The sequence below is a fragment of the Ornithorhynchus anatinus genome, chromosome 2 (genome assembly GCF_004115215.2).
Source record: "Ornithorhynchus anatinus isolate Pmale09 chromosome 2, mOrnAna1.pri.v4, whole genome shotgun sequence".
Classification (NCBI taxonomy): domain Eukaryota; kingdom Metazoa; phylum Chordata; class Mammalia; order Monotremata; family Ornithorhynchidae; genus Ornithorhynchus; species Ornithorhynchus anatinus.
The window spans coordinates 88,246,796-88,257,423 of NC_041729.1; positions in this window are offsets into that span (position 1 = coordinate 88,246,796).

Sequence of the window (10,628 nt, forward strand, 5' to 3'; positions counted from 1 at the left end):
GAAGCTAAGTGGTACAGCTGGGATTTTTTTTAAGGTATTCATTCATTCAATTGTATTTATTGAGCACTTACTGTGTGCAGAGCACTGTACTAAGCACTTGGAAAGTACATTTCGGCAACAGATAGAGACAATCCCTACCCAACAACAGGCTCACGGTCTAGAAGGGGGGAGTCAGACAACAAAACAAAACAAAACAAGTAGACAATAGTAGTAGCACCATTATAAATAAATAGAATTATAGATATATACACATCATTAATAAAATAAATAGAATAACAAATATGTAAATATATACACAAGTACTTTGGGGTGTGGAGGAGGATAGGGCATTCATTCATGCAATCATATTTATTGAGCGTTTACTGTGTGCAGAGCACTGTACTAAGCGCTTGGAATGTACAATTCGGCAACAGATAGAGACAATCCCTGCCCAACAACGGGCTCACAGTCTAAAAGGGGGAGACAGATAACAAAATAAAACAACACAAAGCAAGTAGTCTGGTGTCAATATCATCAAGATAATTACAATCATAGATATGCACACAACATTAACAAAATAAATAGAGTAATAAATAATATATACAAATATGCACAAGTGATGTGGGGAGGGGAAGGGGGAAGAGCAGAGGAAGGGGGAAGGGGGAATGGGGAGGGGAGGAGGAGCAGAGGGAAAGGGAGGGCTCAGTCTGGGAAGATCTCCTGGAGGAGGTGAGCTCTCAGTAGGGCTTTGAAGACGGGAAGAGAGTTAGTTTGGCGGATGTGAAGAGGGAGGACATTCCAGGTCAGTGGTAGGACGTGGGCCAGGGGTCGACGGCGGGACAGGCACGAATGGGGGATCGTGAGGAGGTTAGCGGCAGAGGAGCAGAGTGTGTGGGATGGGCTGTAGAAGGAGAGAAGGGAGGAGAGGTAAGAGGGGACCAGGTGATGGAGAGCTTTGAAGCCAAGAATGAGGAGTTTTTGTTTCATGTGAAGGTTGATAGATAACCACTGGAGGTTTTTGAGGAGAAGAGTGACATGCCCAGAGTGTTTCCGTAGGAAGATGATGGGGGCAGCGGAATGAAGAATAGACTGGAGTGGGGAGAGACAGGAAGAAAGGAGATCAGTGAGGAGGCTGACAAAATAATCCAGTCGATGGGAATTGGAGCGATGGTGAAGGGAGGAGGAGCAGAGGAAAAGGGGGGCTCAGTCTGGGAATATGTGCCAGCCACTCTACTAAGCACTGGGTAGATACCAGGTAATGAAGTTGAACGCAGTCCATGTGCCACACGGTGCCCACAGTCCTAATCTCCATTTTACAGATGAGGTAACTGAGGCACAGAGAAGTTCAGTGACATCGGTGACTTATTATATGCCAGGCACTGTACTAAGCATGAAGATAGACATGAGTTAATTAGGTTGGACACAGTCCTTGTCTCACATAGGTCTCAGTCTTAACCCCCATTTTACAGATGAGGAAATAGGCACAGAGAATTGAAATGAATTGCCCAAGGTCAAGCAGCAAACAAGTGGCGGAGCCAGGATTGGAACCCAGGTCCTCCTGACTCCCAGGCCAGTGATCTATCCCCTAGGCTATGTTGCTTCTAATTCTCTATATGCCTACATATTTAAAGCCCCATCTAGACTGTAAGCTTGCAGTGGGCAAGAAACGTGTCTACCAACTCTGTTGTGTTCTCTCAAGGGTTTAGTACAGTGCTCTGCACGCAGTAAGTGCTCAATAAATGCCATTGATTGATTGACTTGCCCAAGGTCATGCAGAAGACACATGGCGGAGCTGGAATGCGAACCCGAGTCCTCCGACTCCCAGGTCCATGTTCTGTCCTCTAGGCCACGCTGCTTCCCAATGTTGCATTTTGTTTTCTCCAAACTGCTGCCTAATTTTCATTAGTCCCGCTGCCTGATTTTCCTTTTTCCTTCTTTATTTTCTCATACACCCTAGGCAAACAAACCGGTCCTTTCCACAGCCCTGTTTGGGCCCAATTTAGTAAGCTGATGCTTCAGTGCACAAATGTCTTGAAGTAGTTCATCCATTCTGCAAAAGTGCCTTGACCAGAGATGGCTTAAATTTTCTTAGAGCCTACCATCCCTGCTCTCCTCATTCACCGTAGAGGACTTTGGCCACTTGCTGGGCTTAAAGGCTACGCCATACCCCCATCTGCTCTTTTGTCCTCTTTCTTTTCCAGCTCCCCCTTCTCACTTCCTTTCTTCCTTCCTCCTATTCACACAGAGCAGTCAGTGAGAAGAGGGGGCTGGGAGACAAAAAACTGCTCGCAACGAACCAGAGAACAATCAAGGAGATCTGACTGGCAGAATGTCTGCATTTGTCCTCTCCCTTTCAGGAGCTGAACTCCTTGGGAATCTGCACCATACGTTTAAAATCAGGGAGGAAGAGGGTACTGATGACAGTACCGGCCCTCTCCCTCAGTAATCTGAGCTCGTCTCCCCACTTGGTCCGGCTGGGCTCAGAAAGAGGAGGGGGCCCGCAGGCAAGGGGAAAAAATTCAGCGCCTCCATCTTTCTGGACCTTTTGGGCAGAATTTACAACCTTCATGGGGAGTGCGTGAACTGGACCGAACTGGGAACACCGTGGGACACTGATGCATGTAAAAATAGCAATCGCCGTTTTTACTGATTAATAAATTGTTTTGGGAATTCTTGAGTCTTAAAACTAAACACAAATTGAAATTTCCTGAATGTGATCTCCGAAATGAGCCATTTGTATTGCCCTCTATTTTATTTATTTTTTAAAAAAACAGGAAAAATATTAATTCTATACGGCACATGAAGTTATTAGCTTCCCCTTTCTTTGGTGTACATTGAAAAAAATGTGCTGTGTGCTCCTAAGTTACTCAAAATTGGAGTTTAGTTGAGCTGTTGTGGTGGTTCAATTTGTCTCTAGAGAAATCATCTCAAAACTATTTCAGGGAAGTGACAATCTGAACTTTTGCATGTTGCTCATCATGCAGATCATTTAGTGTGCACCTTCCCCCCGCCCCCATCCCCGACCATTTTACAAACTAGATTTTTGTTTATTTTATGCTTATTTCAACGTAGAATATCGGCAGAGACCTCTGGCAACCACCATAGACATATTCCCTTTGGAACTGAGAAGACATCCCCATTTATAAATCTCGATTTTCAAACAATTGCTCTAAAAATGCCTAAAAAATGCAAATAACCATTCCAATCCTCCTCTGTTCAACTCGCCCCCTAGTTAGTCATTATTTCTGGGAGGCGTTGTTTAACATTCCTGAAACTTCAGCAAGCTCTTCCTCTGTAAAAAGTAGGGCTAGGATTTGGTGAGGAAAAAAGACAAATCATTTGAAAGTCTGCTATAATAAACATTCTATATTTCCAACTAAGAAGGACACCAGAATTGTAAATATTCCAAAGTGCTGTCTAATGGGGTGAGTATTCCAGTTAAGACCATGGGAATTCCTGTGTTGAAAAGTCCCTGATATGTTGATTTTCAGATTCAAGACTGGCAGAAGGCAAGCATGCTAGTTTCCTTTTTTTTATGATATTAAGTGCTTGCTATGTGCCAGACAATAATGTGGATCTGGAAGATTGGAACTAGTTGGAGAAAAACAGGAAAGGGAGGAGAAGAGAGCAAAAGAAAGAGAGAAAGAGAACTCAGAACTCAGGACATTCATTCATTTATTCAATTGTATTTATTAACCATTTACTGTGTGCAGAGCACTGTTTTAAGCTCTTGGGAAAGTATAAAACAGCAATAAAGAGTGCAATCCCTGCCCGGGACAAGCTCACATCAGCTTTATGGTGGCAGAGGCAGGCTCTTTTGAAACCTATCTCCCACCACTTATCTTTTCCAAGTTTTGGTATTTATGTATTTTTTATGGCATTTGTTAAGTGCTTACTAGGTGTCTAAGCACTGGGGTAGATGAAGTTGATCAAGCTGGATGCATTCCCTGTCCCACATGAGGCTCACAGTCTAAGTAGAAGGGAGAATGGATACTGAATTCCCATTTTGAGGCTGAGGGAACTGAGGCACAGAGAAGTTAAGTGGCTTGCCCAAGATCACACTATAGGCAAGTGTCAGAGCCAGGATAAAAACCCAGGTCCTCTGATTCCTAGACCTGTGCTTTTTCCACTAGGCCATGCTGTTTCCCAGCCCGTTTCCTTTCCTGCCTTGACTGTTGTGTTGCCCAAGACTGTTGTGTTGCGTGGCTCAGTGTAAAGAGCCTGGGCTTCGGAATCAGAGGTCATGAGTTTGACACCCGGCTCTGCCACTTGTCAGCTGTGTGACTGTGGGCAAGTCACTTAACTTCTCTGGGCCTCAGTTACCTCATCTGTAAAATGGGGATTAACTGTGAGCCTCACGTGGGACGACCTGATTATCCTGTATCTCCCCCAGCGCTTAGAACAGTGCTCCGCACATAGTAAGCGCTTAACAGATACCAACATTATTTTTCCCCTTCTCCCATGAACAGAAGTGCTAGAAATCTACTTTGCTAAAAAAAAAAAAAGCCTTCAGTGGGAGCTGTGTTCACAAAGAATTAAGAATGAGGCTCTAATTTGGGAGCTTTTTAATCTCAAATAATTTAAGGAAAGCTGTGAATACATGTGCAGCTAGGTATCATGAAACTTCAGAACATTTCAGCATGAAACATGAACCCCCTTGGGGGATAGTGGATTCTATGGACAGGTATTTGATTGTGCATTAGAAGCCTTAGAGTTTGGCTTGATCCTAATTCCCCATGTGATGTTAGAGAGAGTAACTTAACACTTCTGGCCTTCAGTTTCCCATCTGATAAGTGAAATGGATGCCTACTCCTTAAATTCCTCAGAATAGTTATAATGTGTTCTGTGCTTTTTGAAGGGAAGAACTTTGTAAATATGCAATATTATTATAAGCTTTATGCTTTTAAGTTCCCCCAAATTACAACTCCTGATTTTCCCACAAAAAGTCTCTTGCAAAGTGTTATGAAATGTTTCTGCAAATTTGCTTATGCAGACAAAATTTAGACTCAGACATATTCCACTGCTGTTTTCTCACATACCCAAACTCAGCCATCCAAGCATCTCAACAAAATCAACCACAACCAACATCTGCTAAAACCCACACAGTTAAGATATCATAAAGGGGGTCTCTCAGACTGTGAGCCCCATGTGGGGCAGGCACTAAGTCCCATCTGATTCTCTTGTACCCATCCCACCACCTAGCATAGTGCTTGGCACAGAGTAAGTGTTCATTCAAATGCCAAAACTACAGACCGGTTCTTAAAAAGCAGTGTGACCTATTGGAAAGAGCACAGACCTGGGAGTCAGAGGACCTGGCGTCTAAACCTGGCTCTGCCACTTTTTTTAATGGTATCTGTTAAGCACTACGGTCTGTTGTGTGGCCTAGAGGAAGTCACTTAACTACTTTGTGCCTCAGTTACCTCATCTGTAAAATGGGGATTAAATCCTACTCCCTCCTACTTAGACTGTGAGCCCCATATGGGATAGGGACTGTGTACAACCTGATTTTCTGGTATATTCCCCATTGTTTAGAACAGTGCTTGGCACATAGTAAGCACTTAACAAGTACCATTAAAGTAAAAAAAAACTTGCTCTCCTCCCACCCTAGCCACTAGTTCCAATTAAACTTATAGGGCTTGCTGCAGGGAAAAAGGGGCCAGGTACTGAGGGGAAGTCAAGATATGGCCAGTCAGAATGTGGGCCAGAACACAACTGGGCAAAGAGAAAATGTGTGTGTAGAGATTTGAGTGTGATTCACCCTCTAGACATAGTCTCAATCTTTGGCCCCATTCTATAGAGTCTGGGCTTACAGGACGGCCAGAAATACCCTGGCAGGATGAGTTATTTCCTCATCTCAGGAACCCTCAAAAGACTAAAGCAGATTCAGAGAAATAGCCCAGGAAATGATTTTCTCAGCCCATAGAGCTGCCCAGAACAACTCTGAAAATTCTCTACAGGGCTGGGGCTGAGGCCATTCATTCCAGCTTCACAGGATGTCTGTAAGTTTCTGAGAAGCACGAATGGATTCGTCGAGTGACTTCTAAGCACTTGGGAATGTCGACATCAGTCTTTATAGCAGGACCTGGGAGTTCTACTAGACCAGGAGGAAGGAGAACAATTCTACCTCCCTTGCCTTAGCTCAGGGTGATTAGTGCTACCCAAAGCACTTTGTAGTATTCCAAGCACCCTGTAGTGGTTCAGTTGCCCTTCCCATTTTAAGCTTGTTGTGAGTAGGGAGTACGTCACCCAACCCTGTTGTGTTGTATTCTCCCAAGGATTTAGTACAGTGCTCTGCACACAGTAAGCACTCAATGAATACCGTTGATTGAGTGATTGATCCGTGTCGCTGATTCTGAACATGTAGGATTAGCTATAGCAAGATCTGCCATCCTTCCAGCATTCATTTGTCTGATTCCCTCTGGAGGCTTGCCATAAACCGGCCAGTTAAAGCCTAAGGAATGGTTGTCTCCAACACCCACTATGTCAACCTACCAAGGGCACCCATGCACATAGCCCCAGAGTCAGCGGCTGGACCACCTGCTCTCATAACAGAGAGTCTCTTGCTTGGCCATTTCACTCCAGCTCCAAAATCTTCTCTCCTTTCTAGAGGAAAGCTATTAAGCGACTCTGCCACTAGCCAGAAAGGCTACCATGTCTAAGAGATCACCTTCAACTAAGTGTACATCCAACTTAAGTGAAGAGGGCAGATAGGGGCTAGGAAATGTTTTCCTTCCTTCTGGTCCAACGAAGATGTGCTTGCTTACCTTTCCCAGGAGCAGAGGGGAGAATCCAGCTCAATAAAATCGATTTGATGTGCCGGTGCAGACCTGGGATTATTTATCTATAGCAAGAGAATAAGTCCACTCTCTCTTGCGTCCTCCAGGTGCCTACAACTGGCTTAGCCCAGGAAAGTGGGGGTTTCTGGAGAAGCATGAGAAGCAATGTTCCCTAGTGGATAGAGCACAGGCCTGGGAGTCAGAAGGATCTGGGATCGAATCCACGTTCCACCACTTGTCTGCTGTGAGACCGCAGGTAAGTCACTTCTCTGTGCCTCGGTTACCTCATCTGTAAAACGGGGACAAAGACTGTGAGCCTCATATGGGTCATGGACTGTGTGCGAACACATTAGGTTGTATCTACTCCACTGTTTAGTACAGTGCCTGACACATAGTAAGCACCCAACACCCTTTCCTTTTCTTTTTCTTTTCTCTTTTGGTATTTGTTAAGCTCTATGTGCCAAGCACTGTTCTAAACACTGGGGTAGGTATAAGATAATTCTGATCATGCAGTTCCAGTCTCACATGGCACTCACAGTCTAGGTAGGAGGGAGAGGAGGTATTAAATCCCCAATTAATAGATGAGGAAACTGAGGTACAGAGAAGTTAAGTGTCTTGCCCAAATTCACACAGCAGGCAGGAGACAAAGTCGGGATTAGAACCCAGGTCCCCTGACTCAAAGGCCTGTGCTCTTTCCAATAGGCCACCTTCTTATATATAAATATTGGACATATAAATATTATATCAATACGTATCCATGTTACTATTAATGTATTCATGATTTTAGTGAATGTCATTTTTATTTTATTGTTCCTATTTATTCCTATTGCTAACCATCCGTGGGATTGCTGCTTCTATTTCTGAGCTGAATAATGTTTCCTTATATTATGATATGCCACTACTCATCTTACCTTGCCAAATCGTAATTGCCATTTGGTGTTATTCAGAAATAGGCTATAAGCATAGAAAGAGGATCCAATCAATCAATCAATCACTCCACCTGTTATTGGATGAGGAGGGCTAAGGGGAAGGGCAAGCCCTTAATTCCCTTTTCTGTCCTTCCTCCCCTCTGGGTCACCTATGTGCTTGGCTATATATCCCATAAGCACTTTGATACTCCCTCCTGCCCCACAGCCCTGAGGTACATAACATTATACTCTTCACGTCCCCTCTCCACAGTTTATCTTAATGTCTATCTCCCGCTAAAGACTGTAAGCTCCTCTTGGGCAGGGATCATGTCTACCAACCTTTTTATATGGTACTGAACTTTCTCAAGAAGTCAATACTGTGCTCCGCAGACAGTAAGTGTTCAGTATTGGCTGACTGACTGATCTTGAATTGCCACAGGTGGCAGCCATTTGGAGAGAGTCAGAAAGGACCTACAGAACCTACCCTGGGGTGACTTGAGGAAATCAGTTACCTCGCTTTCTCTTCATGCCCCCTGCAGTCCCTCAGGGCTCTCTCCTGGGTCACACCTCCTCTTCTCACTTCAAGCTTACTCCTTTATTCATTCAATCGTCTTTATAGAGCACTTACTGTGTGCAGAGCACTGTACTAAGCGCTTGGAGAGTACAATTCGGCAACAGAGACAACCCTTCCCAACAACGGGCTTACAGTCTAGAAGGGGGGAGACTGACAACAAAACAAAGCAAAACAATGAAACGGGCATCAATGGCATCGATATAAATGAAGTATAGATATATACACATTATTAATAATATGAACAGAAGAATGAATATGCACATACACACACAAGTGCTGTGGGGCAGGGAGGGGGTAGAGCAGAGGGAGGGAGTCGGGGTGATGGGGAGGAGGAGAAGAGGAAAAGGGGGGCTCAATCTAGGAAGGCCTCCTGGAGGAGGTGAGCTTTCAGTAGGGCTTTGAAGGGGGGAAGTGTGCTAGTTTGTCTTCGCATGAAGCAAAAACTCCTCACTCTTGGCTTCAAAGCTCTCCAGCACCTTGCCCCCTCCTACCTCACCTCTCTTCTCTCCTCCTACAGGCCACCAGTACACTCTGCTCCTCTGCCGCTCACCTCCTCACGGTCCCTCGTTCACTTCTGTCCCGCCGTCGACCCCTGGCCCACGTCCTACCACTGACCTGGAATGCCCTCCCTCCTCACATCCGCCAAACTCACTCTCTTCCCCTCTTCAAAGCCCTGCTCCCACGGCTTCAGGTATCATCTCCACTCAAATGACTCTCAAATATACCTTCCTAGTCCCAACCTCTCACTTCCTCTGCAATCTCATATTTCCTCTTACCTCCAAGACACTTGCACAAAGATATTCCACCAGCAACTTAAAAGTCAATATCTCTGAAACTGAAGGCCTCATCTTCCCTCCAGAATCCACCTTACCTCTGACTTTCCCATCTTCCCATCTCCCATCACCATCTTCCCAACCTCCAAAGTTTGACAACTTAGTATTATCCTTGACTCCACATTTTCTTTCATGCTGATCTGTCATTAAATCCCGTCAGGTTTTCCTTCACATCATTTCCCAGGCCTGTCACTTATTCTCCATCAAAAACAGGTGCCACCTTGGACCAACACCTCATTAGTGGAAAGAAGGCTTGGGAGTCAGAGGTCATGGGTTCTAATCCCAGCTCCACCACTTGTCAGCTGTGCAACCTTGAGCAAGTCACTTAACTTCTCTGGGCCTCAGTTACCTCATCTCTGAAATGGGGAATAAGACTGAGGCCCACATGGGACAACCTGATTACCTTGAAAATACCCCAGCACTTAGAACAGTGCTTGGCACATAGTAAGCGCTTAACAAATACCATTATAATTTTTTATTATTATGACATTCTAGCTAAATGACTGTATCAGTTTCTTCATTTATCTTTTCTGCCTCCGGGCTCTATCCTTTCCAGTTCATACTTCACTCTGCTATCTGGATCATTTTTTCTCAAATGTTGTCTGCTTGAGAAAGGCCGACTGTTCCTCTTCACATCAAGCAGAAACTATTGACTTACTGCTCATTCTGTGAGCTCGTTCCATCATATCCAGTCTCTTCTCTCGCTATACTCCAGTTCATACTTTACCTTCCTCCCAAGATTACTTCCTCACAGTTCTTTCTTCTCAACTCAGATCCCTGAGTTTATAGTAATGCCTGTCTCCCCACCCTCCAGATTGTAAGCTCCCTGTGGGGAGGAAATGTGTCTGTTACTTGTCAGCTGTGTGACTATGGGCAAGTCATGTAACTTCTCGGTCCTTCAGTTACCTCATCTGTAAAATGGGGATTAACTGTGAGCCTCATGTGGGACAACCTGATTACCCTTTATCTCTCCCAGCACTTAGAACAGTGCTCTGCACATAGTAAGCGCTTAACAAATACCAACATTATTATTATTATTGTTGTTGTATTGTACTCTCCCAAGCACTTAGTACAATGCTCTGCACACAGTAAATGTTTAAATAATATGATTAAATGAATGAATGAATTCCAGCTCACTGTATACCTCCTGCCTGGAACTCTGGCCCCTTCAAATTTGTCAGACCCCAGCTCTCCCCATCTTCATAGCCCTTGGAAAATCCATCTCCTCCTGGACACTTTCTCTAATTATTTTTCTTCTTCTCAGATCATATTCTCTCGACTACCACCTCAACACGATTGCACTCACAGCCACCCGTAACACTTGTCCATATCAATTTACGTATTCTACCATTTAAAGTACTTCCTTTTCTACATGTCCGTATTTCCATTCTCTCTCTCTTTCTTTTAATGGCATTTGTTAAGAGCTTACTCTGTGCCAGGCATTGTACTAAGTGCTGGGATAGATACAAGTTAATCACATGGGTCTCACAGTCTTAATCCCCATTTACAGATAAGGTAACTGAGCTATAAAGAAGTTAAGTGACTTAAATTGCACAAC